At 38.1% G+C, this 26,948-nt stretch overlaps 1 pseudogene; it reads left to right on the top strand.

Moving 5' to 3' along the window:
* The first annotated feature begins 8,782 nt into the window (after positions 1 to 8,782).
* The window catches only part of LOC119522268, a 234,257-nt pseudogene continuing 216,091 nt past the window's right edge, over positions 8,783 to 26,948 (top strand).

Raw genomic sequence — 26,948 nt, 5'->3', positions numbered from 1 at the left:
GACTCCCAGGGGTGTAAATCTCCCTGGCAATGCAGGATATGGCTCCCGGGGATGAATCTGGACCTGGCCTCATGGGGTTGAGAACATCTTCTTGACCAAAAGGGGGATGCAAAATGAAACAAAATAAAGCTTCAGTGGCTGAGAGATTTCAAATGGAGTTGAGAGGTCACACTTACACACTATATAGATAACACATTTTAGGTTTTAATGTATTGGAATAGGTAGAAGTAAATACCTGAAACTACCAAACTCCAACCCAGTAGCCTTGACTCTTGAAGATGACTGTATAACAATGTGGATTACAAGGGGTGACAGTGTGATTGTGAAAACCTTGTGGATCACACTCCTTTTATCCAGTGTATGGATGGATGAGTAGATAAATGGGGACAAAAACTAAATGAAAAATAGGGTGGGATGTGGGGGATGATTTGGGTGTTCTTTTTTGTTTTTATTTTTTATTCTTATTCTGAATATTTCAGGTATAAAGAAAATGTTCAATCATAGATTGGGGTGATGAATGCACAACTACATGATGGTACTGTGAACAGTTGATTGTACACCATGGATGATTCTATGGTATGTGAATATATCTCAATAAAACTGAATTTAAAAAATCTATCCTTCATGTACATGTTGGCAATAACCATCATCCTCACTTCTTTGAGAGAAATATATTTCACATAATTATAGACCAATAGGATTACAGAGTGCAGAGGGAGGGACCCTATAATTTGACTGTTTTGGTAGAAATGTTTCATAAATCTTTTCCCTCTCTCCCTCCTTCTCTCTCTTCTTCTCTTTTATTTTTCTTTCCTATTATTTTTGGTTTTTTGGTGGGGAGTCTAGTGGGGCTGTTCTCTTTTTAATAAATAGCTACCTTTATGTAGGCCTAGAGTCCCTTATCCAAAACCTGTGGTTCCCAGTGTATTTTGTAATTCAGGTTTTTAAGAAATTTGAGAAAGTAATATAGTGCATTTGCTGATATGCTGTGTATTATATAATATTCTCACCATGGTCTGAAGAAACAATTTATAACAGAACATCAATATTTCTTCAGTGAAATTTATGAATATTCACATTACATGGGACAGAGACAGAAGAGACATACCAGTTTTGGTCAGGCTTTGTTGCCAAATAGGTTATGTATAAACTTGCATTCAAGAGTTGAATTTCAGATAATCAATTGTAAACCTGTAATCAATTATTATGTATTATATTATTTATTGATATAATGCTTTTTAAAAATTATTTAGGAGGTGGGGCAAGATGGCGGATTGGTGAGCTGTGTTTTATTTACTCCTCCAGGAAAGTAGGTAGAAAGCCAGGAACTGCGTGGACTGGACACCACAGAGCAATTTGACTTTGGGCATACTTCATACAACACTCATGAACACATTGAACTGCTGAGATCAGCGAAATCTGTAAGTTTTTGCAGCCAGGGGACCCATGCCCCTCCCTGTCAGGCTCAGCCCCGTGGGAAGAGGGGCCATCAGCGCTGGGAAGGAGAAGGGAGAACTGCAGTGGCAGCTCTTATCGGAAACTCATTCTACTGATCCAAATTCCAACCATAGATAGACTGAGACCAGACACCAGAGAATCTGAGAGCAGCCAGCCCAACACAGAGGAGATAGGCATAGCAAAAAACAGCAAGAAAAACTCCAAAATAAAAGCGGAGGCTTTTTGGAGTTCGGGGGAACATAGAAAGGGAAGGGCAGAGCACAGGCCCTGAGGCTCATATGCAAATCCCAAAGAAAAACTAATCTCTCTGCCCCCTGGATCTTTCCTTAATGGCCCAAATTGCTTTGTCTCTTAGCATTTCAATAACCCATTAGATCTGCACGGAGGGCGTTTTTTTCTTATCTTTTCTTTTTCTGTTTATAAAACAATTACTCTAAGAAGCCCAATACAGAAAGCCTCAAAGACTTGCAATTTGGGCAGGTCAAGACAAGAGCAGAACTAAAAGAGCTCTGAGACAAAAGGCAATAATCCAGTGGCTGAGAAAATTCACTAAACACCACAACTTCCCAAGAAAAAGGGGGTGTCCTCTCATAGCCATCATCCTGGTGGACAGGAAACACTCCTGCCCGTCACCAGCCCCATAGACCAGAGCTGCCCCAGACAACCCAGTGTGATGGAAGTGCTTCAAATAACATGCACACACCACAAAACTGGATGTGGACATTAGCCTTCCCTGCACCCTCAGCTGGTTGTCCCAGAGTTGGGAAGGTGGCTCAGTGTGAATTAACAAAGCCCCATTCAGCCATCATTTCAGCAGACTGGGAGCCTCCCTACACAGCCCAGGAGTCCAGAACTGCCCTGGGGGGATGGCACTCATGTGTGACATAGCACACTCATCCCTCAGCAGAGGACCAGGAGGTGCATGGCCTGGAAGAGGGACCCACACACAAGTCTCAGGGGCCATACGCCAATACCAAGGACTTGTGGGTCAGTGGCAGAGACAAACTGTGGCAGGACTGAAATGAAGGATTAGACTATTGCAGCAGCTTTACAACTCCAGGAACACCAGGGAGATTTGATTGTTAGAGCCACCCCCCCTCCCTGACTGCCCAGACACATGCCACATATACAGGGTGAGCAACACCAACTACACCTGCAAGCTTGGTACACCAATTGGACCCCACAAGAATCACTCCCCTACTCACCACTAAGGCAAAGAAGGGAAGAACTGCCTTGTGGAGAACAGGTGGCTCGTGGACGCCACCTGCTGTTTTCTTAGAGAAAGTGTACTCCACGAAGCTGTAGATCTGGCAAATTAGAGATAAGGATTTCAATTGGTCTACAAATCCTAAAAGAACCCTATCAAGTTAAGCAAATGCCAAGTGCCCAAAAACAACAGAAAATTATAAAGCATATGAAAAAACCAGATGATATGGATAACCCAAGCCCAAGCACCCAAATCAAAAGATCAGAAGAGACACAGCACCTAGGGCAACTAATCAAAGAACTAAAGATGAACAATGGGACCATAGTACAGGATACAAAGGATATCAAGAAGACCCTAGAAGAGGATAAAGAATACATTGCAAGACTAAATAAAAGAATAGGTGATCTTATGGAAATTAAAGAAACTGTTGATCAAATTAGAAAGATTCTGAATACTCATAGTACAAGACTAGAGGAAGCTGAACAATAAATCAGTGACCTGGAAGATGACAGAATGGAAAATGAAAGCACAAAAGAAAGAATGGGGAAAAAATCAAAAAAATCGAAATGGACCTTAGGGATATGATAGATAATATAAAACGTCCAAATATAAGACTAATTGGTGTTCCAGAAGGGGAAGAAAAGGGTAAAGGTCTAGGAAGAGTATTGAAAGAAATTGTTGGGGAAAATTTCCCAAATGTTCTAAACACTATAAATACACAAAACATAAATGCCCAGTGAGCTCCAAATAGAATAAATCCAAATAAACCCACTCTGAAACATATTCTGATCACACTGTCAAACACAGAAGAGAAGGAGCAAGTTCTGAAAACAGCAAGAGAAAAGCAATTCACCACATACAAAGGAAACAGCAGAAGACTAAGTAGTGACTACTCAGCAGCCACCATGGAGGCGAGAAGGCAGTGGCATAATATATTTAAAATTCTGAGTGAGAAAAATTTCCAACCAAGAATACTTTATCCAGCAAAGGTCTCCTTCAAATTTGAGGGAGAGCTTAAATTTTTCACAGACAAACAAATGATGAGAGAATTTGCTAACAAGAGAACTGCCCTACTGGAGATACTAAAGGGAGCCCTACAGACAGAGAAACAAAGAAAGGAGACAGAGACATGGAGGAAGGTTCAGTACTAGAGATTCAGTATGGTACATTAAAGGATATTAATAGGGAGAGGGGAAAAATATATATGACAAACATAAACCAAAGGGTAAGATGGCTGATTCAAGAAATGCCTTCACGGTTATAATGTTGAATCTAAATGGACTAAACTCCCCAATTGCAAGATATAGATTAGCAGAATGGATTAAAAAAAAATGAACCATCAATATGCTGCATACAAGAGACTCATCTTAGACACAGAGACACAAAGAAATTGAAAGTGAAAGGATGGAAAAAAATATTTCATGCCAGCTACAGCCAAAAGAAAGCAGGTGTAGCAATATTAATCTCAGATAAAATAGACTTCAAATGCAGGGATGTTTTGAGAGACAAAGAAGGCAACTACATACTAATAAAAGGGGCAATTCAACAAGAAGAAATAACAATCATAAATGTTTCTGCACCCAATCAAGGTGCCACAAAATACATGAGAGAAACACTGGCAAAACTAAAGGAAGCAATTGATGCTTCCACAATAATTGTGGGAGACTTCAACACATCACTCTGTCCTATAGATAGATCAACCAGACAGAAGACCAATAAGGAAATTGAAAACCTAAACAATCTGATATATGAATTAGATTTAACAGACATATATGGAACATTACATCCCAAATCATCAGGATACACATACTTCTCTAGTGCTCATGGAACTTTCTCCAGAATAGATCATATGCTGGGACATAAAACAAGGCTCAATAAATTTAAAAAGATTGAAATTATTCAAAGCACATTCTCTGACCACAATGGAATACAATTAGAAGTCAATAATCAGCAGAGACTTAGAAAATTCACAAATACCTGGAGGTTAAACAACACACTCCTAAACAATCAGTGGGTTAAAGAAGAAATAGCAAGAGAAATTGCAAAATATATAGAGATGAATGAAAATGAGAACACAACATACCGAAACCTATGGGATGCAGCAAAAGCAGTACTGAGGGGGAAATTTATAGCACTAAATGCATATATTAAAAAGGAAGAAAAAGCCAAAATCAAAGAACTAATGGATCAACTGAAGAAGCTAGAAAATGAACAGCAAACCAATCCTAAACCAAGTAGAAGAAAAGAAATAACAAGGATTAAAGCAGAAATAAATGACATAGAGAACAAAAAAACAATAGAGAGGATAAATATCACCAAAAGTTGGTTCATTGAGAAGATCAACAAGATTGACAAGCCCCTAGCTAGACTGACAAAATCAAAAAGAGGGAGGACCCATATAAACAAAATAATGAATGAAAAAGGTGACATAACTGCAGATCCTGAAGAAATTTAAAAAAATTATAAGAGGATACTATGAACAACTGTATGGCAACAAACTGGATAATGTAGAGGAAATGGACAATTTCCTGGAAACATATGAACAACCTAGACTGACCAGAGAAGAAATAGAAGACCTCAACCAACCCATCACAAGCAAAGAGATCCAATCAGTCATCAAAAATCTTCCCACAAATAAATGCCCAGGGCCAGATGGCTTCACAGGGGAATTCTACCAAACTTTCCAGAAAGAACCGACACCAATCTTACTTAAACTCTTTCAAAACATTGAAAAAATGGAACTACCTAACTGATTTTATTAAGCTAACATCAATCTAATACCAAAACCAGACAAAGATGCTACAAAAAAGGAAAACTACCGGCCAGTCTCCCTAATGAATATAGAAGCAAAATTCCTCAACAAAGTACTTGCAAATCGAATCCAAAGACACATTAAAAAACTCATACACCATGACCAAGTGGGGTTGATTCCAGGCATGCAAGGATGGTTCAAAATAAGAAAATCAATAAATGTATTATAACACATGAACAATTTGAAAGGGAAAAATCAAATGATCATCTCAATAGATGCTGAAAAAGCATTTGACAAAATCCAACATCCATTTTTGATAAAAACACTTCAAAAGGTAGGAATTGAAGGAAACTTCCTCAATATGATAAAGAACATATATGATAAATCCACAGCCAGCATAGTACTCAATGGTGAGAGACTGAAAGCCTTCCCTCTAAGATCAGGAACAAGACAAGGATGCCCGCTATCACCACTGTTATTCAACATTTTGCTGGAAGTGCTAGCCAGGGCAATCTGGGAAGACAAAGAAATAAAAGGCATCCAAATTGGAAAAGAAGAAATAAAACTGTCATTGTTTGCAGATGATATGATCTTATATCTGGAAAACCCTGAGAAATCGATGATACAGCTACTAGAGCTAATAAACAAATTTAGCAAAGTAGCGGGATACAAGATTAATGCACATAAGTCAGTAATGGTTCTATATGCTGGAAATGAGCAAACTGAAGAGACACTCAAGAAAAAGATACCATTTTCAATAGCAACTAAAAAAATCAAGTACCTAGGAATAAACTTAACCAAAGATGTAAAAGACCTATAGAAAGAAAACCACATAACTCTACTAAAAGAAAATAGAAGGGGACCTTAAAAGATGGAAAAATATTCCATGTTCATGGATAGGAAGGCTAAATGTCATTAAGATGTCAATTCTACCCAAACTCATCTACAGATTCAGTGCAATCCCAATCAAAATTCCAACAACCTACTTTGCAGACTTGGAAAAGCTAGTAATCAAATTTATTTTGAAAGGGAAGATGCCTTGAATTGCTAAAGACACTCTAAAAAAGAAAAACAAAGTGGGAGGACTTACACTCCCTGACTTTGAAGCTTATTATGAAGCCACAGTTGTCAAAACAGCATGGTACTGGCACAAAGATAGACATATAGATCAATGGAATCAAATTGAGAATTCAGAGATAGACCACCAGATCTATGGCTGACTGATCTTTGATAAGGCCCCCAAAGTCACTGAACTGGGTCATAATGGTCTTTTCAACAAATGGGGCTGGGAGAGTTGGGTGTCCATATCGAAAAGAATGAATGAGGACCCCTACCTCACACCCTACACAAAAATTAGCTCAAAATGGACCAAAGATCTCAATATAAAAGAAAGTACCATAAAACTCCTAGAAGATAATGTAGGAAAACATCTTCAAGACCTTGTATTAGGCGGCCACTTCCTAGACTTTACACCCAAAGCACAAGCAACAAAAGAAAAAATAGATAAATGGGAACTCCTCAAGCTTAGAAGTTTCTGCACCTCAAATGAGTTTCTCAAAAAGGTGAAGAGGCAGCCAACTCAATGGGAAAAAATTTTGGAAACCATGTATCTGACAAAAGACTGATGTCTTGCATATATAAAGAAATCCTACAACTCAATGACAAGAGTACAGACAGCCCAATTATAAAATGGGCAAAAGATATGAAAAGACAGTTCTCTGAAGAGGAAATACAAATGGCCAAGAAACACATGAAAAAATATTCAGCTTCACTAGCTATTAGAGAGGTGCAAATTAAGATCACAATGAGATACCATCTCACACCGATTAGAATGTCTGCCATTAAACAAACAGAAAACTACAAATGCTGGAGGGGATGTGGAGAAATTGAAACTCTTATTCATTGTTGGTGTGACTGTATAATGGTTCAGCCACTCTGGAAGTCAGTCTGGCATTTCCTTAGGAAACTAGATATAGAGTTACCGTTCGATCCAGCGATTGCACTTCTCGGTATATACCCGGAAGATGGGAAAGTGGTGACATGAACAGATATCTGCACGCCAATGTTCATAGCAGCATTATTCACAATTGCCAAGAGATGGAAACAACCCAAATGTCCTTCAACAGATGAGTGGATAAATAAAATGTGGTATATACACACGATGGAATACTACATGGCAGTAAGAAGGAACAATCTCGTGAAACATATGACAACATGGATGAACCTTGAAGACATAATGCTGAGTGAAATAAGCCAGGCACAAAAAGAGAAATATTATATGCTACCACTAATGTGAACTTTGAAAAATGTAAGACAAGTGGTTTATAATGTAGAATGTCGGGGATCTAGCAATAGAGCGCAATTAAGGAAGGGGGAACAATAATCCAAGAAGAACAGATAAGCTATCGTGGGTAAATTTAACATTCTGGGAATGCCCAGGAAAGACTATGGTCTGTTAATTTCTGATGGGTATAGTAGGAACAAGTTCACAGAAATGTTACTATATTAGGTAACTTTCTTGGGGTAGAGTAGGAACATGTTGTAAGTAAAGTAGTTATCTTAGGTTAGTTGTCTTTTTCTTACTCCCTTGTTGTTGTCTCTTTGAAATGTTCTTTTATTGTATATTTTTTTAATTTTTTTTAATTTTTTTATTTTTCATACAGTTGATTTAAAAAAAAAACAAAGAAAAAAATATGTAGAGCCCCCATGAGGAGCCTTTGGAGACTGCAGTGGTATTGCCCTATCCCACCTCAATGGTTTCTAACATGACCACAGACATAGGGGACTGGATATTTGATGGGTTGAGCCCTCTACCACAGAATTTACCCTTGGGAAGACTGTTGCTACAAAGGAGAGGCTAGGCCTCCCTATAATTGTGCCTAAGAGCCTCCTCCTGAACGCCTCTTTGTTGCTCAGATGTGGCCCTCTCTCTCTACCTAAGCGAACTTGAAAGGTGAAATCACTGCCCTCCCCCCATGTGGGATCAGACACCCAGGGGAGTGAATATTCCTGGCAACATGGAATATGACTCCTGGGGAGGAATGTAGACCCGGCATCATGGGATGGAGAACATCTTCTTGACCAAAAGGGGGATGTGAATGGAAATGAAATAAGCTTCAGTGGCAGAGAGATTCCAAAAGGAGCTGAGAGGTCACTCTGGTGGGCACTCTTATGCACAATTTAGACAACCCTTTTTAGGTTCTAATGAATTGGGGTAGCTGGTGATAGATACCTGAAACTATCAAAATACAACCCAGAACCCATGAATCTCAAAGACAATTGTATAAAAATGTAGCTTATAAGGGTGACAATGGGATTGGGAAAGCCATAAGGACCACACTCCCCTTTGTCTAGTTTATGGATGGATGAGTAGAAAAATACGGGAAGGCAACAAACAAACAGACAAAGGCACCCAGTGTTCTTTTTTACTTTAATTGCTCTTTTTCACTTTAATTACTATTCTTGTTATTTTTGTGTGTGTTAATGAAGGTGTCAGGGATTGATTTAGGTGATGAATGTACAACTATGTAATGGTACTGTGAACAATCGAATGTATGATTTGTTTTGTATGACTGCGTGGTATGTGAATATATCTCAATAAAATGAAGATTTAAAAAATTATTTAAAGTATATTAAGATTACATATCTGTATTTAACTTTTATCAACTTTTCCACTAATTTACTTTTTATTTCATCCTCTAAAATATTTTGTTTGTAAAGCTGCTGTGTTTTTGAGGATTGCTAATTGATCTTCTGATCAAATCAAATGTGATTGGATATGCAGAGTTCAAAAATATTACTAGGATTCTTGCATTTCAAGAAGAGTGGAACAGGCACTATACTCAACAAGTATTGTAACTGGGTATGAGCTTATGTTGTGGTTCATTTTGGAAGGATTAGCAAATAAGATTGCTATTCTTCTGTTAAGGCACTACATTCCATTCCTAGATGGTGATCTATAAATTTACATGGTAAGATTGCTTAAATAGAAACAGAAACATCAGCTAGAATGTGTTAATTTTCTCATGAGTTACTCAGCAGCATGATGTCAATGATGAGAAGCTTTTAGTTTCCAGGGGAATTGCTAGACTTGTGCTATCTTTTGTTCACAGTTGGGGGTAGGAAGGATGACATACCATTGCCTTTTTCATGGCATGACAAACAACCTGATACAATTAAGAGAACTCACAATTTTATGGGCACTGAAGTCAATATAGATGATAGAACTGATAGAGAGTAACATGAAACAGCCTGACTAGAATGGAACTAATAATCCTGCTGTCCTTAAATTGGGAGAATGTTATTTGAATACTTGAATCAATAGGAAGCAGTTGTTAACTTGAAGTCATAATTTGTTTTTAGGTTCCTTATTCCAGAGCAGATGACTTTAATAGTAAACAACTTACTGTGGTAGAAAAGTGAATGTTATTTAAGTGTATTACATTTTCTATGGAGTATGATGAACATCCTGATGAATATAAATGTATTGTCATTTCATTAAATTTTGTTGTTGGTGATTGTGGGAAGAGGCAGAGTAGGCAGCTCCAGGACTCAGTCCTTCCCCCAAAACTGATAAACAGGCAGGAACTGTCTTAAACAAGTATTTTGAAATTCTGATGGCCAGAAGAACACTGTATAGCATCCAGGGATGAGCAGGAGGAAGAGGCTGTTAAACTAGGATAAAGAAAATTTAGTTGCTGTCTTCATGTGGCAACTACTGGTGCCCATCCCCAACTCTCACAGCAAGCCACCTTTGGGTCCTGCACCTGAGTAGCTCACTGGTGACAGAAAGGGACATAAACATCCTCTTCTCCAAGACCAGGAGTGGGTTTGGCTGATCACTGATCATGGCTTTTCATTAACAAATTCAGATTGCTGGAGAACCAGCTCAGAGGCAGCCTTGGTTCAACCCTCCCCAGACTGGGGCAGTGGCAGTGGAGACATAAAAATGCTGCACTCCCTCAGGGCAGAGGGGTCAGTTAGGTGAAGGACTGCATTTGCTGGGTAGGCCAGGAAAGCTCAGATTTTGGGAGCCATTGGAAAAGCTCTTGGTGTCATTCCTGACTTCCTTCCCAGGGCATTTTGGAGTTGCTCTGCACCCCCTCCATGGGTCCTTGGCCCTGTTTTGGCTGGGAAAGATGAACTTGGGAAGTCCTCTCCAGTGTGCCACTCCTCCCAGAATTTGCCTTCCAGGCAAAAGCATCCTGAGACAGCATGAGGAGTGTAAGAAACTATAGAAGCAGACAGTCTGGGGCAAAGGCTTGCCAGCATTAAACACCCAGTAGTGGGAGGTCTGTCTCCTTGGAAACAGGTGGAACAACCAAACTCCTGTAAACAGGGTATCTCCAAAACAACACACAAGCAAAAACGCAGATAAGACACAGGCCCAGAAAGACAGGGAAAACACTGCACACTATTCATCTTGGGCAGACCTTCTGGATAGGAGGGATGAAGCACAAGAAAATACCTGTCTTTATAGCAGCTGATTAGAAAAAACAAGAAATAGACATCTCAGAGACTAAATCCCAGTGTTAACATTTTAAAATATAAAATTACATATGCAACGAGAGTATAAGACAAGATAAGAAATAGGAATTGATGTCCCTTCCAAAGCAAGGGGATAAAATCCAGAAAACATGAAGATGAGAATATGGATATACTGAACAAAGTCTTTAAAAAAATGTTCTTAACAATGCTCAAGGAGATGAAGGAAGATACAGAGAAAGAACTAAATGATATCAAAAACAATGGATGAACAGTATGAGAATCTTAGTAAAGAGATGGAAATTTTAAGAAGAATCATACAAAACTACTGGAGTTGAAGACCACAATAACTGAAATGAAATATTCCCAGGAGGGTTTCAAGAGCAGATTGGAGGTATCAGAAGAAAGAATCAATATTCTCTAGGATGAGACACTTGAAATGATTTTGGCTGAGTAGCAGAAATGAAAAAAGAATTTTTAAAAGTGAAAATAGGTTAAGATCCCTCTGGGACACAATCATGTGTACCAGTTTACCTTGGAGAAGGAGGAGAAGAAAGAAAGGTGCAAAAGGAATATTCAAAGAAATAATGTCAGAAAACTACCCAAACTTAGGAAAAGATGTAAATATGCAGATTCAAGAATGCCAGAGAACACCAAACAGGATAAAATTGAAGAAAATTACAGCCTGTCATATATTGATCATACTCTCAAATCCAAATAATAATGCAAGTTTCTAAAAAAAAGTAAGGGTAAATCTATGTTTTTGGTCATATAAATGAACAGCAATAAAAGTGGTAACAAGTACAAAAAGGGGGTGGCCTGCAGGGTATAGAAAAAGCATACATGTGTGCCATTAAAGTTAACTTGCTATAAAGCAAATAAGATTGTGTGTGTGTGTGTGTGTGTGTGTGTGTGTGTGTGTACATGTTAAATTTTAACCCCATGGTTACCACAAGGGAAATAGATGAAAAGTGTATCCAGATAAATGGGAGAAGGAACTCAATATTGTACAGTACAAAAATTCAAATAAATATAAAAGCAGTTATTAATGGAAGTGAGTGACAAAAAAGTTTGACATACAAAGATAAATATCAAAATGACAGAAGAAAGTCTCATATCATCAGAAGTGAGTTTTTTAAATGTAATTTTATTCAGATATATTCACACACCATATAATCCATCCAAAGTATACAGTCAGTGGCTCACAATATCATCATATAGTTGTGCATTCATTGCCCCAATCAACTTTAGAACATTTTCATTACTCCAAACTAAAGAAAAACATAAAAACAAAAAAGAACACCCAAAATATCCCATACTCATTATCCCCCCTATGATTTATATATCTTGTCTTTATTTTATTATCAATAGTTACTTTAAATTCAAATGGATGAAATTCTCCAGTTGAAACTTAGAGACAGCAAACAGATAAAAAAGCATGATGCAACTATATGCTATTTGCAATAGACTCACTTTAAATTCAAAGATACAATTAGGTTGAAAGTGTAAGAATGGAAAAAATATATATATACCATGCAAGTAGGAACCAAAAGATAACTGGTATAGGTATACTGATATCAGATAAAATTGACTTTACATCAAACACAATTATGAGGGTCAAAGGTGGTCATTGTTTACTGATAAAATAGACAATTCAACAAGTAGACATATCAGTTATAAATATATATGTACTTTACTGCAAAACTCCAAAATATATGCATCAAATACTGATAAATTTGAAGGCACAAATGGACAGTTCTACATTAATAGTAGGAGAATCTAGTACACCATTCTCCATAATGGATAGAACATCTAGTCAGGGGATCAATAAAGAAGTACAAGTTGTGAATGATACTCTAAACCAACTAGACCTAACAGGCATATATAGAATGCTTAACCCAACAAAAATAGAATTCATATTATTGAGTGCACATGGATCATTCTCCAGGACAGACTATATGGTAGGTCACTAAAAAATCTCAATAAACTTAAAATTACTGAAATCATACAATGTATCATCTTTGACAATACTATGATCAAATATACACCAAAACACTAGATAACCTTGATGAAATAGACAAATTATTAGAAACACACAAATTAACTACATCAACTCAGAATGAAATACAAGATTGCGACAAACAAACTTCTTGTAAAGAGATTGAATCAGCAATCAAAAATGTCCAAACAAAGAAATGCCCAGGACCCAATTGCTTCACAGGGGAATTTTACCAAGCAGAATTAACTCCAATCCTGTTCAAAGTCTTCCAAAAAAACAGAAGAGGAGGGATCACTCACTAATTCATTCCTTGAGGCCAACATCACCCTCATACCAAATCCAGATAAAGTTACCACAGGAAAAGAAAACTACAGATCAATGTCTCTTATGAATATAGGTGCAAAAATCCTCAACAAAATACTAGCAAACAGAATCAAAAAGCATATTAAAAGAATTATACACCATGATCAGGTGGGGCTTATCCATGGTTTGCAAGCTTGTTTCAACATAAGAACATCAGTTAAATAACTTACCACATTAACAGAATGGAGAAAAACCACATGATCATTTCAATTGGTGCAGAAAATGAATTTCACAAAATCCACCACCTCTTCTTAATAAAGACACTTAATGCATGATGAATAATAGAAAGAATCTCCCTTAATATGATAAAGGGCATATATGAAAAGCCCACAGCTAACATCCTACTTAATGTTGAAAGACTGAAAGCTTTCCCCCGAGATTAGAAACAAGACAAGGATGCCCACTGTCACCACTGTTATTCAACAGTGTATTGTAAGTTGTTGCCAGAGAAATTAGACAAGAAAAAGACATAAAAGGCATCCAAATTTGGAAGGAAGAAGTAAAACTTTCCATCTTTCCAGATGACATGATCCTATATTCAGAAGATCCTGAAAAATCCACAGCAAAGCTCCTAGAGCTAATAACTGAATTCATCAGTGTGGTTGAGTTCAAGGGCATCTCCCCCAAATCAGCAGTGTTTCTATGCACAAGTAATGAATAATTGGAAGAAGAAATTAAGAAATGAATTCCATTCACAGTAGCAACTAAGAGAAACAAATATCTAGGAATAAATCTAGCCAAGGATGCAAAGTGCATTTACACAGAAATCTACAAAACATTGCTAAAAGCTATCAAACAAGACCTAAATAAATGGAAATATATTCTGGGTTCATGTATCAGAAGACTAAATAGCATTAAGATGTCAGTCCTACCCAAAGCAATTTATGGATTCAATGCAATCCCAATCAAAACCCCAACAACATTCTTTGTAGTCATGGAAAAGTCAATCATCCAATATTTTTGGATGTGCAGTGGGCTCCAAATAGCTAAAACCATCTTGAAAAAGAATAATGAAGTTGGCACTCACACGTCTGATCTTAAAACTTATTAAAAAACCACAGTAATCAAAACAGCATGGTACTTGTACAAAGACAGACATATAGGCCAATGGAATTGAATTGAGAGCTCAGAAATTAACCCACACATTTATTGGCAACTGATTTTTGACATGGAGTCAAAGGCTACTCAATTGGGATATAATAGTCTCATAAAGAAATAGTGCTGGGAAAACAATCTTTATTTGAAAAAAAAGGAGGCCCCTACATCATACTTGATTAAAAATTAACTCAAAATGGCTCCAAGACATAAGTACAAGAGCCAGAACTTTTAAATTTATAGAAGAAACTTTAGAGAAGCATATTCAGTATGTTGTTAGTCAGTGGATTCTTAGAGTTTACACTGAAAACACAGGTGATGAAAGAAAAATGGATCAAAATTAAAAACTTTTTTCCTCAAAGGACTTTATCATGAAATTAAAACAACCTACACAATGAGAGAAAATATTTGGAAACCACATATCTGATAAGTGAACTCTAGGTCAAACCATGGACTATAGTTACTACAGTGATAAAAACCTGGTTTCATCAATTTTAACAAGTGTTCCATACCAATGCCAGGTTTTGGTTGTGGGATGTAGTACCTGAGTCCTGTATTTTTTGTGTGATTGTTCTGTAAACCCACAGATTCTCCAATAAAGAAAAATATGTTGTTTGTAATTAACTGAGCTTTTGTATTATTTTAATGTGCTTCCCCTGATTTTTTGATCCACTCCTTAATGTTTTAAAACATGTTCTATATTCTAAATTTGTGCTGATAGTTTAGCCATTAACTACATTTAACTATTTAAATTTAACTTAATAAAAATAAAAAAATAAATAAATTCATTTCCTCATCACTGCTACCCACATTTGAAGTAGCCATACATGGCTAGTGGCTTTTGTAATGGACAGTGTTTGTATAGAAAATTTTTTCATCATTACAGAAATATAATTCAAGGTGTTAATTTTTATTCTTGCTGATTAGATATTACTGACAACTGGTTCTTCAAAAATGCTACTCCCTTTTTATTATTTCATTAGTATTTCTTAGTAATAAAAGAAATTTGTATATTTTTTTCCTTTTTCTGTGATTACATTGATGCTTAACAGAAATAAAAGAAGGTAGATGGTATCCTGGAAATATCACTGGATTAGGTCAAGAGACAATTCCTGTCTTCACTTTGACCCATCTCACCATGTGACCTTGAATACACCACCTTAGTATCAGAGCTATACATGTTAAGGTCACTGTACTTGAAAAGTCAAGCAAAATTAGTATATGCTATTGACAGTCCATTTATAAAGATACTATGAGAAGTTCAATAGTATATTTTGTTTTTATTACCAGATGGAAATAATTATCTAGCTCCTGCCCTAGGAGCTTCAAGTCTACTAGGCACTGACAAATTGTTCTCCACAGTGGCTATATAAACTTAAATTCTCTCAGTAAATTTTTAAAATATTTGTCATAGAATTTATTTTCTAGTATTGGTAGTCCAAGTACATTTTTTTTGCCTTTTATTTTATTTATTTATTTTTTTTAATCTTCATTTTATTGAGATATATTCACATACCACGCAGTCATACAAAACAAATCGTACTTTCGATTGTTTACAGTACCATTACATAGTGGTACATTCATCACCCAAATCAATCCCTGACACCTTCATTAGCACACACACAAAAATAACAAGAATAATAATTAGAGTGAAAAAGAGCAATTGAAGTAAAAAAGAACACTGGGTACCTTTGTCTGTTTGTTTCCTTCCCCTATTTTTCTACTCATCCATCCATAAACTAGACAAAGTGGAGTGTGGTCCTTATGGCTTTCCCAATCCCATTGTCACCCCTCATAAGCTACATTTTTATACAACTGTCTTCGAGATTCATGGGTTCTGGGTTGTAGTTTGATAGTTTCAGGTATCCACCACCAGCTACCCCAATTCTTTAGAACCTAAAAAGGGTTGTCTAAAGTGTGCATAAGAGTGCCCACCAGAGTGACCTCTCGGCTCCTTTTGGAATCTCTCTGCCACTGAAGCTTATTTCATTTCCTTTCACATCCCCCTTTTGGTCAAGAAGATGTTCTCCGTCCCACGATGCCAGGTCTACGTTCCTCGCCGGGAGTCATATTCCACGTTGCCAGGGAGATTCACTCCCCTGGGTGTCTGATCCCATGTAGAGGGGAGGGCAGTGATTTCACCTTTCAAGTTGGCTTAGCCAGAGAGAGAGGGCCACATCTAAGCAACAAAGAGGCATTCGGGAGGAGGCTCTTAGGCACAACCATAGGGAGGCCTAGCCTCTCCTTTGCAGCAACCGTCTTCCCAAGGGTAAAACCTGTGGTAGAGGGCTCAACCCATCAAACCACCAGTCCCCTATGTCTGTGGTCATGTTAGCAACCATGGAGGTGGGTAGGCGAATACCCCTGCATTCTCCACAGGCTCCTCAAGGGGGCACTACATCTTTTTTTTTCCTTGTTTTTCTTTTTTTTTTTTTTTAACTTTCCCTTCTTTTTTAAATCAACTGTATGAAAAAAAAGTTAAAAAGAAAACAAACATACAATAAAAGAACATTTCAAAGAGACCATAACAAGGGAGTAAGAAAAAGACAACTAACCTAAGATAACTGCTTAACTTCCAACATGTTCCTACTTTACCCCAAGAAAGTTACCTAACATAGCAACATTTCTGTGAATTTGCTCCTACTATATCCATCAGAAATTAACAGACCATAGTCATTCCTGGGCATCCCCAGAAGGTTAAATAGCTTATCTGTTCTTCTTGGATTATTGTTCCCCCTTCCTTAATTGCTCTCTATTGCTAGTTCCCCTACATTCTACATTATAAACCATTTGTTTTACATTTTTCAAAGTTCACATTAGTGGTAGCATATAATATTTCTCTTTTTGTGCCTGGCTTATTTCGCTCAGCATTATGTCTTCAAGGTTCATCCATGTTGTCATATGTTTCACGAGATCGTTCCTTCTTACTGCCGCGTAGTATTCCATCGTGTGTATATACCACATTTTATTTATCCACTCATCTGTTGAAGGACATTTGGGTTGATTCCATCTCTTGGCAATTGTGAATAATGCTGCTATGAACATTGGCGTGCAGATATCTGTTCGTGTCACTGCTTTCCCATCTTCCGGGTATATACCGAGAAGTGCAATCGCTGGATCGAATGGTAACTCTATATCTAGTTTTCTAAGGAACTGCCAGACTGACTTCCAGAGTGGCTGAACCATTATGCAGTCCCACCAACAATGAATAAGAGTTCCAATTTCTCCACATCCCCTCCAGCATTTGTAGTTTCCTGTTTGTTTAATGGCAGCCATTCTAACCGGTGTTAGATGGTATCTCATTGTGATCTTAATTTGCATCTCTCTAATAGCTAGTGAAGCTGAACATTTTTTCATGTGTTTCTTGGCCATTTGTATTTCCTCTTCAGAGAACTGTCTTTTCATATCTTTTGCCCATTTTATAATTGGGCCGACTGTACTATTGTCATTGAGTTGTAGGATTTCTTTATATATGCAAGATATCAGTCTTTTGTCAGATACATGGTTTCCAAAAATTTTTTCCCATTGATTTGGCTGCCTCTTTACCTTTTTGAGAAATTCCTTTGAGGTGCAGAAACTTCTAAGCTTGAGGAGTTCCCATTTATCTATTTTCTCTTTTGTTGCTTGTGCTTGGGGTGTAAAGTCTAGGAAGTGGCCGCCTAATACAAGGTCTTGAAGATGTTTTCCTACATTATCTTCTAGGAGTTTTATGGTACTTTCTTTTATATTGAGATCTTTGGTCCATTTTGAGTTAATTTTTGTGTAGGCGGTGAAGTAGGGTTCCTCTTTCATTCTTTTGGATATGGATATCCAACTCTCCCAGCCCCATTTGTTTGAAAGACCATTATGACTCAGTTCAGTGACTTTGGGGGCCTTATCAAAGATCAGTCAGCCATAGATCTGAGGGTCTATCTCCGAATTCTCAATTCGATTCCATTGATCTATATGTCTATCTTTGTGCCAGTACCATGCTGTTTTGGCAACTGTGGCTTTATAATAAGCTTCAAAGTCAGGGAGTGTAAGTCCTCCCACTTCGTTTTTCTTTTTTAGAGTGTCTTTAGCAATTCGAGGCATCTTCCCTTTCCAAATAAATTTGATAACTAGCTTTTCCAAGTCTGCAAAGTTGGTTGTTGGTATTTTGATTGGGATTGCATTGAATCTGTAGATGAGTTTGGGTAGAATTGACATCTTAATGACATTTAGTCTTCCTATCCATGAACATGGAATATTTTTCCATCTTTTAAGGTCCCCTTCTATTTCTTTTAGTAGAGTTATGTAGTTTTCTTTGTATAGGTCTTTTACATCTTTGGTTAAGTTTATTCCTAGGTACTTGATTTTTTTAGTTGCTATTGAAAATGGTATCTTTTACTTGAGTGTCTCTTCAGTTTGTTCATTTCTAGCATATAGAAACATTACTGACTTATGTGCATTAATCTTGTATCCCGCTACTTTGCTAAATTTGTTTATTAGCTCTAGTAGCTGTATCGTCGATTTCTCAGGGTTTTCTAGATAGAAGATCATATCATCTGCAAACAATGACAGTTTTACTTCTTCTTTTCCAATTTGGATGCCTTTTATTTCTTTGTCTTCCCAGATTGCCCTGGCTAGCACTTCCAGCACAATGTTGAATAACAGTGGTGACAGCGGGCATCCTTATCTTGTTCCTGATCTTAGAGGGAAAGCTTTCGGTCTCTCAACATTGAGTACTATGCTGGCTGTGGGTTTTTCATATATGCTCTTTATCATGTTGAGGAAGTTTCCTTCAATTCCTACCTTTTGAAGTGTTTTTATCAAAAACGGATGTTGGATTTTGTCAAATGCTTTTTCAGCATCTATTGAGATGATCAATTGATTTTTCCCTTTTGACTTGTTAATGTGTTGTAATACATTGATTGATTTTCTTATGTTGAACCATCCTTGCATGCCTGGAATAAACCCCACTTGGTCATGGTGTATGATTTTTTTAATGTGTCTTTGGATTCAATTTGCAAGTATTTTGTTGAGGATTTTTGCATCTATATTCATTAGGGAGATTGGCCGGTAGTTTTCCTTTTTTGTAACATCTTTGCCTGGTTTTGGTATTAGATTGATGTTAGCTTCATAAAATGAGTTAGGTAGTGTTCCATTTTCTTCAATGTTTTGAAAGAGTTTGAGTAAGATTGGTGTCAGTTCTTTCTGGAAAGTTTGGTAGAATTCCCCTGTGAAGCCATCTGGCCCTGGGCATTTATTTGTGGGAAGATTTTTGATGACTGATTGGATCTCTTTGTTGTGATGGGTTGGTTGAGGTCTTCTATTTCTTCTCTGGTCAGTCTAGGTTGTTCATATGTTTCCAGGAAATTGTCCATTTCCTCTACATTATCCAGTTGGTTGCCATACAGTTGTTCATAGTATCCTCTTATAATTTTTTTAATTTCTTCAGGATCTGCAGTTATGTCACCTTTTTCATTCATTATTTTGTTTATATGGGTCTTCTCTCTTTTTGATTTTGTCAGTCTAGCTAGGGGCTTGTCAATCTTGTTGATCTTCTCAAAGAACCAACTTTTGTTGATATTTATCCTCTCTATTGTTTTTTTGTTCTCTATGTCATTTATTTCTGCTCTAAACCTTGTTATTTCTTTTCTTCTACTTGGTTTAGGATTGGTTTGCTGTTCATTTTCTAGCTTCTTCAGTTGATCCATTAGTTCTTTGATTTTGGCTCTTTCTTCCTTTTTAATATATGCGTTTAGTGCTATAAATTTCCCCCTTAGCACTGCTTTTGCTGCATCCCATAGGTTTTGGTATGTTGTGTTCTCATTTTCATTCGTCTCTATATATTTAGCAATTTCTCTTGCTATTTCTTCTTTAACCCACTGATTCTTTAGGAGTGTGCTGTTTAACCTCCAGGTATTTGTGAATTTTCTAAGTCTCTGATGGTTATTGACTTCTAATTGTATTCCATTGTGGTCAGAGAATGTGCTTTGAATAATTTCAATCTTTTTAAATTTATTGAGGCTTGTTTTATGTCCCAGCATATGATCTAATCTGGAGAAAGTTCCCTGAGCACTAGAAAAGTATGTGTATCCTGGTGCTTTGGGATGTAATGTCCTGTATATGTCTGTTAAATCTAATTCATTTATCAGATTGTTTAGGTTTTCAATTTCCTTATTGGTCTTCTGTCTGGTTGATCTATCTATAGGAGAGAGTGATGTGTTGAAGTCTCCCACAATTATTGTGGAAACATCAATTGCTTCCTTTAGTTTTGCCAGTGTTTCTCTCATGTATTTTGTGGCACCTTGATTTGGTGCATAGACATTTACGATTGTTATTTCTTCTTGCTGAATTGCCCCTTTTATTAGTATGTAGTGGCCTTCTTTGTCTCTCAAAACATCCCTGCATTTGAAGTCTATTTCATCTGAGATTAATATTGGTACACCTGCTTTCTTTTGGCTGTAGCTTGCATGAAATATTTTTTTCCATCCTTTCACTTTCAGTTTCTTTGTGTCCCTGTGTCTAAGATGAGTCTCTTGTATGCAACATATTGATGGTTCATTTTTTTTTGATCCATTCTGCGAATCTATATCTTTTAATTGGGGAGTTTAATCCATTTACATTCAATGTTATAACCATGAATGCATTTCATGAATCAGCCATCTTATCCTTTGGTTTATGTTTGTCATTTTTTTCCCCTCTGTCTATTAAAATCCTTTATTGTACCCATACCAAATCTCTTTAGTACTGAACCTTTCTCCATGTCTCTCTGTCCTTTCTTTGTTTCTCTGTCTGTAGGGCTCCCTTTAGTATCTCCAGTAGGGCAGTTCTCTTGTTAGCAAATTCTCTCAGCATTTGTTTGTCTGTGAAAAATTTAAGCTCTCCTTCAAATTTGAAGGAGAGCTTTGCTGGATAAAGTATTCTCGGCTGGAAATTTTTCTCACTCAGAATTTTAAATATATCGTGCCACTGCCTTCTCGCCTCCATGGTGGCTGCTGAGTAGTCACTACTTAGTCTTATGCTGTTTCCTTTGTAGGTGGTGAATTGCTTTTCTCTTGCTGCTTTCAGAACTTGCTCCTTCTCTTCTGTGTTTGACAGTGTGATCAGTATATGTCTCGGAGTGGGTTTATTTGGATTTATTCTATTTGGAGTTCGCTGAGCATTTATGATTTGTGTATTTATGTTGTTTAGAAGATTTGGGAAGTTTTCCCCAACAATTTCTTTGAATACTCTTCCTAGACCTTTACCCTTTTCTTCCCCTTCTGGGACCCCAATGAGTCTTATATTCAGACGTTTCATATCATCTATCATATCCTTGAGGTCCATTTCAATTTTTTCAATTTTTTTCCCTATTCTTTCTTTTATGCTTTCATTTTCCATTCTGTCATCTTCGAGGTCACTGATTCGTTGTTCAACTTCCTCTAGTCTTGTACTATGAGTGTCCAGAATCTTTTTAATTTGGTCAACAGTTTCTTTAATTTCCATAAGATCATCCATTTTTTTATTTAGTCTTGCAATGTCTTCTTTATGCTCTTCTAGGGTCTTCTTGATTTCCTTTGTATCCCATACTATGGTCTCATTGTTCATCTTTAGTTCTTTGAGTAGCTGCTCTAGGTGCTGTGTCTCTTCTGATATTTTGATTTGGGTGTTTGGGCTTGGGTTATCCATATCGTCTGGTTTTTTCATATGCTTTATAATTTTCTGTTGTTTTTGGCCTCGTGGCGTTTGCTGAACTTGATAGGGTTCTTTAGGATTTGTAGACCAATTGAATTCCTTATCTCTAATTTATCAGATCTACAGCTTTGTGGAGTACACTTTCTCTAACTAACCAGAAGGTGGCGTCCACGAGCCACCTGTTCTGCACAAGCCAGTTCTCCCCTGTTTAGCCTTTTTGGTGAGTGGGGGAGTGAGTCTTGTGGGGTTCAATTGGTGTACCAAGCTTGCGTGTGTAGTTGGTGTTGCCTGCCCTGTATATGGGGCGGGTTTCTGGGCAGTTAGGGAGGGGGGGTGGCTCTAACAATCAAATCTCCCTGGTGATCCTAGAGTTTTAAAGCTGCTGCAATAGTCTAATCCTTCAGTTCAGTCCTGCCACAGTTTGTCTCTGCCAGTGACCCACAAGTCCTTGGTATTGGCGTATGGCTCCTGAGACTTGCAAGTAGGCCCCTCTTCCAGGCTGTGCACCCCGGGTCCTCTGTTGAGGGATGACTGTGCTATGTCACAAGTGAGTGCCGTCCCCCCAGGGCAGTTCTGGGCTGCTGGGCTGTGTAGGGAGGCTCCCAGTCTGCTGAAATGATGGCTGAATGGGGCTTTGTTAATTCACACTGCTCTACCTTCCCAACTCTGTGACAATCAGCTGAGGTTGCAGGGAAGGCTAATGTCCATGCCCAGTTTTGTGGTGTGTGCCTATTATTTGAAGCACTTCCGTCACACTGGGTTGTCTGGGGCAGTTCTGGGCTATGGGGCTGGCGATGGGCAGGAGTGTTTCCTGTCCACCAGGATGATAGCTGTGAGCGGACACCCCCCTTTACTTGGGAAGTTGTGGTGTTTAGTGAATTTTCTCAGCCACTGGATTATTGCGTTTTGTCTCAGAGCTCTCTTAGTTCTGCTCTTGACTTGACCTGCCCAAATTGCAAGTCTTTGAAGCTTTCTGTATTGGGCTTCTTAGAGTAATTGTTTTAGAAAAAGAAAAAAGGATTTAAAAAAAAAAAAAAAGGGCCCTCCTCAGAGATCTAATGGGTTATTGAAATGCTAATAGACAAAGCAACCAGGGCCATTAAGGAAAGGTCCACAGGGCAGAGAGATCAGCTTTTCTTTGGGATTTGCATATGCGCCTCAGGGCCTGAGCTCGGGCCTGAGCTCTGCCCTTCCCCTTTCTATGTTCACCAGAACTCGAAAAATCCTCCGCTTTTATTTTGGAGTTTTTCGTGTTGTTTTTTTTCTCTATGCCTGTCTCCTCTCTGCTGGGCTGGCTGCTCTGAGATTCTCTGGTGTCTGGTCTCAGTCTATCTATGGTTGGAGTTTGGATCAGTAGAATGAGTTTCCGATAAGGGCTGCCACTGCAGTTCTCCCTTCTCCTTCCCGGAGCTGACAGCCCCTCCTCCCACGGGACTGAGCCTGGCAGAGAGGGGCGCGGGTCCCCTGGCCGCAAAAACTTACAGATTTCGCTGATCTCAGCAGTTCCACGTTTTCATGAGTCTTGTATGAAGTATGCCCAAAGTCAGATTGCTCTGTGGTGTCCAGTCCACGCAGTTCCTGGCTTTCTACCTACTTTCCTGGAGGAGTAACTAAAACATACAGCTCACCAGTCTGCCATCTTGCCCCGTCCTCACCCAAGTACATTTTTATCTGTTCTTGGTTTAAGGATTAGTTTTTAGTGGTCCCCTAATATTTTGAGGTGTGATTATAAGGCATTAATTCTGATTCTACTAGCCACACAGAAATTAGCTTCATTACTTTTTAGTTAGAGCTCATTATTCATTTTAGTAAGAAGTATATTTTTAAAAAATCAATTATTGTTTTACCATTGTTTTCACCAAGAAATTTCCATGTTGTCATATTTATTTGTTTTCAAATATAATTATTGGCATTGGCATTGAAACTCTGCAGTTTCAATGATAAAAAATGAAAGGAGAAGAACCTAAGATGGTGGCGAGGTGAAACAGGGCAAAAAAATACCTCTGTGAAAAATACTAGATAAAAGCCAGAAAGGGATGCAGAACACCAGTTCCAGTGATGCATGAGCCAGACAAGGTCTGCTAAATCCACAGGGACCATGCATTTGGTGAAACTGGGAGTCTGTGTTCTGAAACAAGTGAATGAGCCAGCTGAAAGACTGGCGGCCGCACTGTGGTGTGGGGAAACCATGGGTTGGCATTTGGAGACAGACTAGTTCTTTTTAAACAAACAAACAAACAAAAACAAAAAAAATAGAAAACCAGGAGCAGCTGTGGATATGGTGGCAAGAACCATGCAGTTAAGCACAGCAGGAGTGGGCCTGTGAATGCCTCAATATCTGGCATAGAAGATAGCCCTTCCTGCACCCTCTGCTAATTGTCTCAGAGCCAGGAAGGCAGAGGGGAGCCAAAAGGAGAAAGAAACCACACCCCTTGCAGCCATCTTCCCACTGGGATGGAGATGCTCCTGCCTGGGTCCAGAGCCAGAGCCCAGAGCCATGCCAAGGGTCCCAGTGTGATGGGGAGTGTTTCCCACAACACATGCACATGCCATGATAATGGCCATGGACAGTGGCCTTTAGTGCACCCACAGCTAATTGTCCCAGAGCTGGGAAGGTGGAGCTGTGCAATAAGGGGGAAATTAACATGTCCCATTCAGCCATCTTTACAGCAGGATGGGAATGCCCCTGCATGGCCTGGTGGCCCAGGGCTTCCCTGGAGGGCCAGTGCACGCTTGTGACATGGCACAGCCTTCCTTCAGCAAAGGTCCTGGAAGAGCATGACTGGGAAGGGGGACCCACACAGAAATCCCAGGGACCCTATGCCAATACCAAGGACTTGTGGGTCAGTGGCAGAGAAAATCTGTGGCAAGACTGAAATGAAGGTTTAGGTTCTTACAGCAGCCTTAAATCTTCAGAAACACCTGGGAGGTTTGATTATTAAAGCTTCCCTGCCTCCCTAACCACTCAGACACACACCTACATTCAGAGCAGACAGCACCAACAACACACCCAAACTTGGTGTATCAGTTGAACCCCACAATAATCAGACCCCTACACACCACAAAGTTGGGAAGAACTGACTTGAGGGGAATAGATGACTCATGGACGCCATCTGCTGGTTAGAGAAAGTGTACACCACCAAGCTGTAAATCTGACAAATTAGAAATTGGTGTTTTTCATATCTTGAAAGAACCCTATCAAGTAAAGCAAATGCCAAGAGGCCAAAAGCAACAGAAAGTTTTAAAGTGTATGATAAAACCAGACAATATGGAGAACCCAAACCCAAACACCCAAATCAAAAGATCAGAGGAGACATGGAACTTGGAGTAATTAATCAAATAACTAAAGATAAACAATGAGATCATGGCACAGGATATAAAGGACATGAAGAAGACCCTAGAAGAGCATAAAGAAGAACTTGCAAGAGTAATTAAACAAATAGATGATCTTATGGAAATAAAAGAAACTGTTGATCAAATTAAAAAGATTCTGGATACTCATAGTACAAGACTAGAGGAAGCTGAACAATGACTCAGCGTCCTCGAGGACCATGGAATGGAAAATGAAAGAACAAAAGAAAGAATGGGGAAAATAATCAAAAAAATTGAAATGGATCTCAGGGATATGACAGGGAAAATAAAATGTCCAAATTTAACACTCATTGGTGTCCCAGAAGGGGAAGAGAAGGGTAAAGGTCTAGAAAGAGTATTCAAAGAAATTGCTGGGGAAAACTTCCCAAACCTTCTACACAATATAAATACACAAAGCATAATTGCCCAGCGAACTCCAAATAGAATAAATTCAAATAAACCCACTCCAAGACATATTCTAATCAGACTGTCAAACACTGAAGAGAAGGAGCAAGTTCTGAAAGCAGCAAGAGGAAAGCAATTCATCACATACAAAGGAAATAACATAAGACTAAGTAGTGACTACTCAGCAGCCACCATGGAGGTGAGAAGGCAGTGGCATGACATATTTAAAATTCTGACAGAGAAAAATTTCCAACCAAGAATGCTTTATCCAGCAAAACTCTCCTTCAAATTTGAGGGAGAGCTTAAATTTTTCACAGACAAACAAATGCTGAGAGAGTTTGCCAATAAAAGACCTGCCCTACTTCAGATACCAAAGGGAGCCCTACCGACAAAGAATCAAGGAAAGGAGAGAGAGATATAGAGAAATTTAATAGACATGTATAGAACATTACATCCCAAATCACCAAGACACACATTTTTCTCTAGTGATCATGGATCTTTCTCCAGAATAGACCATAGGCTGGGACATAAAATAAGCCTCAATAAATTAAATAAATTGAATTTATTCAAAGCACATTCTCTGACCACAATGGAGTCCAAGTAGAAGTCAATAACCATCAGAGACTTAGAAAATTCACAAACACCTGGAGGTTAAAAATAAGGGGGAGATGAAAACATTCTCAGATAATCAAAAGCTGAGGGACTTCATCACCAGTAGATCAGCCCTATAAGAAATGCGAAAGGGAATTGTGCAGGCTGAAAGGAAGGGACACTAAACAATTGACTGAAAGCACATGAAGAAATAAAGATTTCCAGTAATTATAACATGGTAAATATAAATACCAATAATATTGTATTCTTCATTTGTAACTTCACTATTTACTTCCTACAGGATCTAAAATACACAAACTTTAATGATAAATCAGTGGTTTTTGACTCAATGTAAAATATGTAATTTTTGACAAGAACTACATAAAGGTGGGGGAATGGAGGAGTATAGGAACATAGTTTATGTGTCCTATTGAAGTCAAGTTGGTATCAAAGAAAAACAAGATTGTTATAGATTTATGAGGTTAAATTTAAGCCCCATGGTAAACACAAAGAAAGTGTCAGAAAATATGACCATAGAGATGAAAAGTAGAGTATGGGTTATGAGAAATGGGGGAAGGGGCAATGGGGAGTTTAGAAATGAG

Source organism: Choloepus didactylus, chromosome X (genome assembly GCF_015220235.1).
Source record: "Choloepus didactylus isolate mChoDid1 chromosome X, mChoDid1.pri, whole genome shotgun sequence".
Lineage (NCBI taxonomy): Eukaryota > Metazoa > Chordata > Mammalia > Pilosa > Megalonychidae > Choloepus > Choloepus didactylus.
This window is presented reverse-complemented; position numbering and strand designations above follow the sequence as displayed.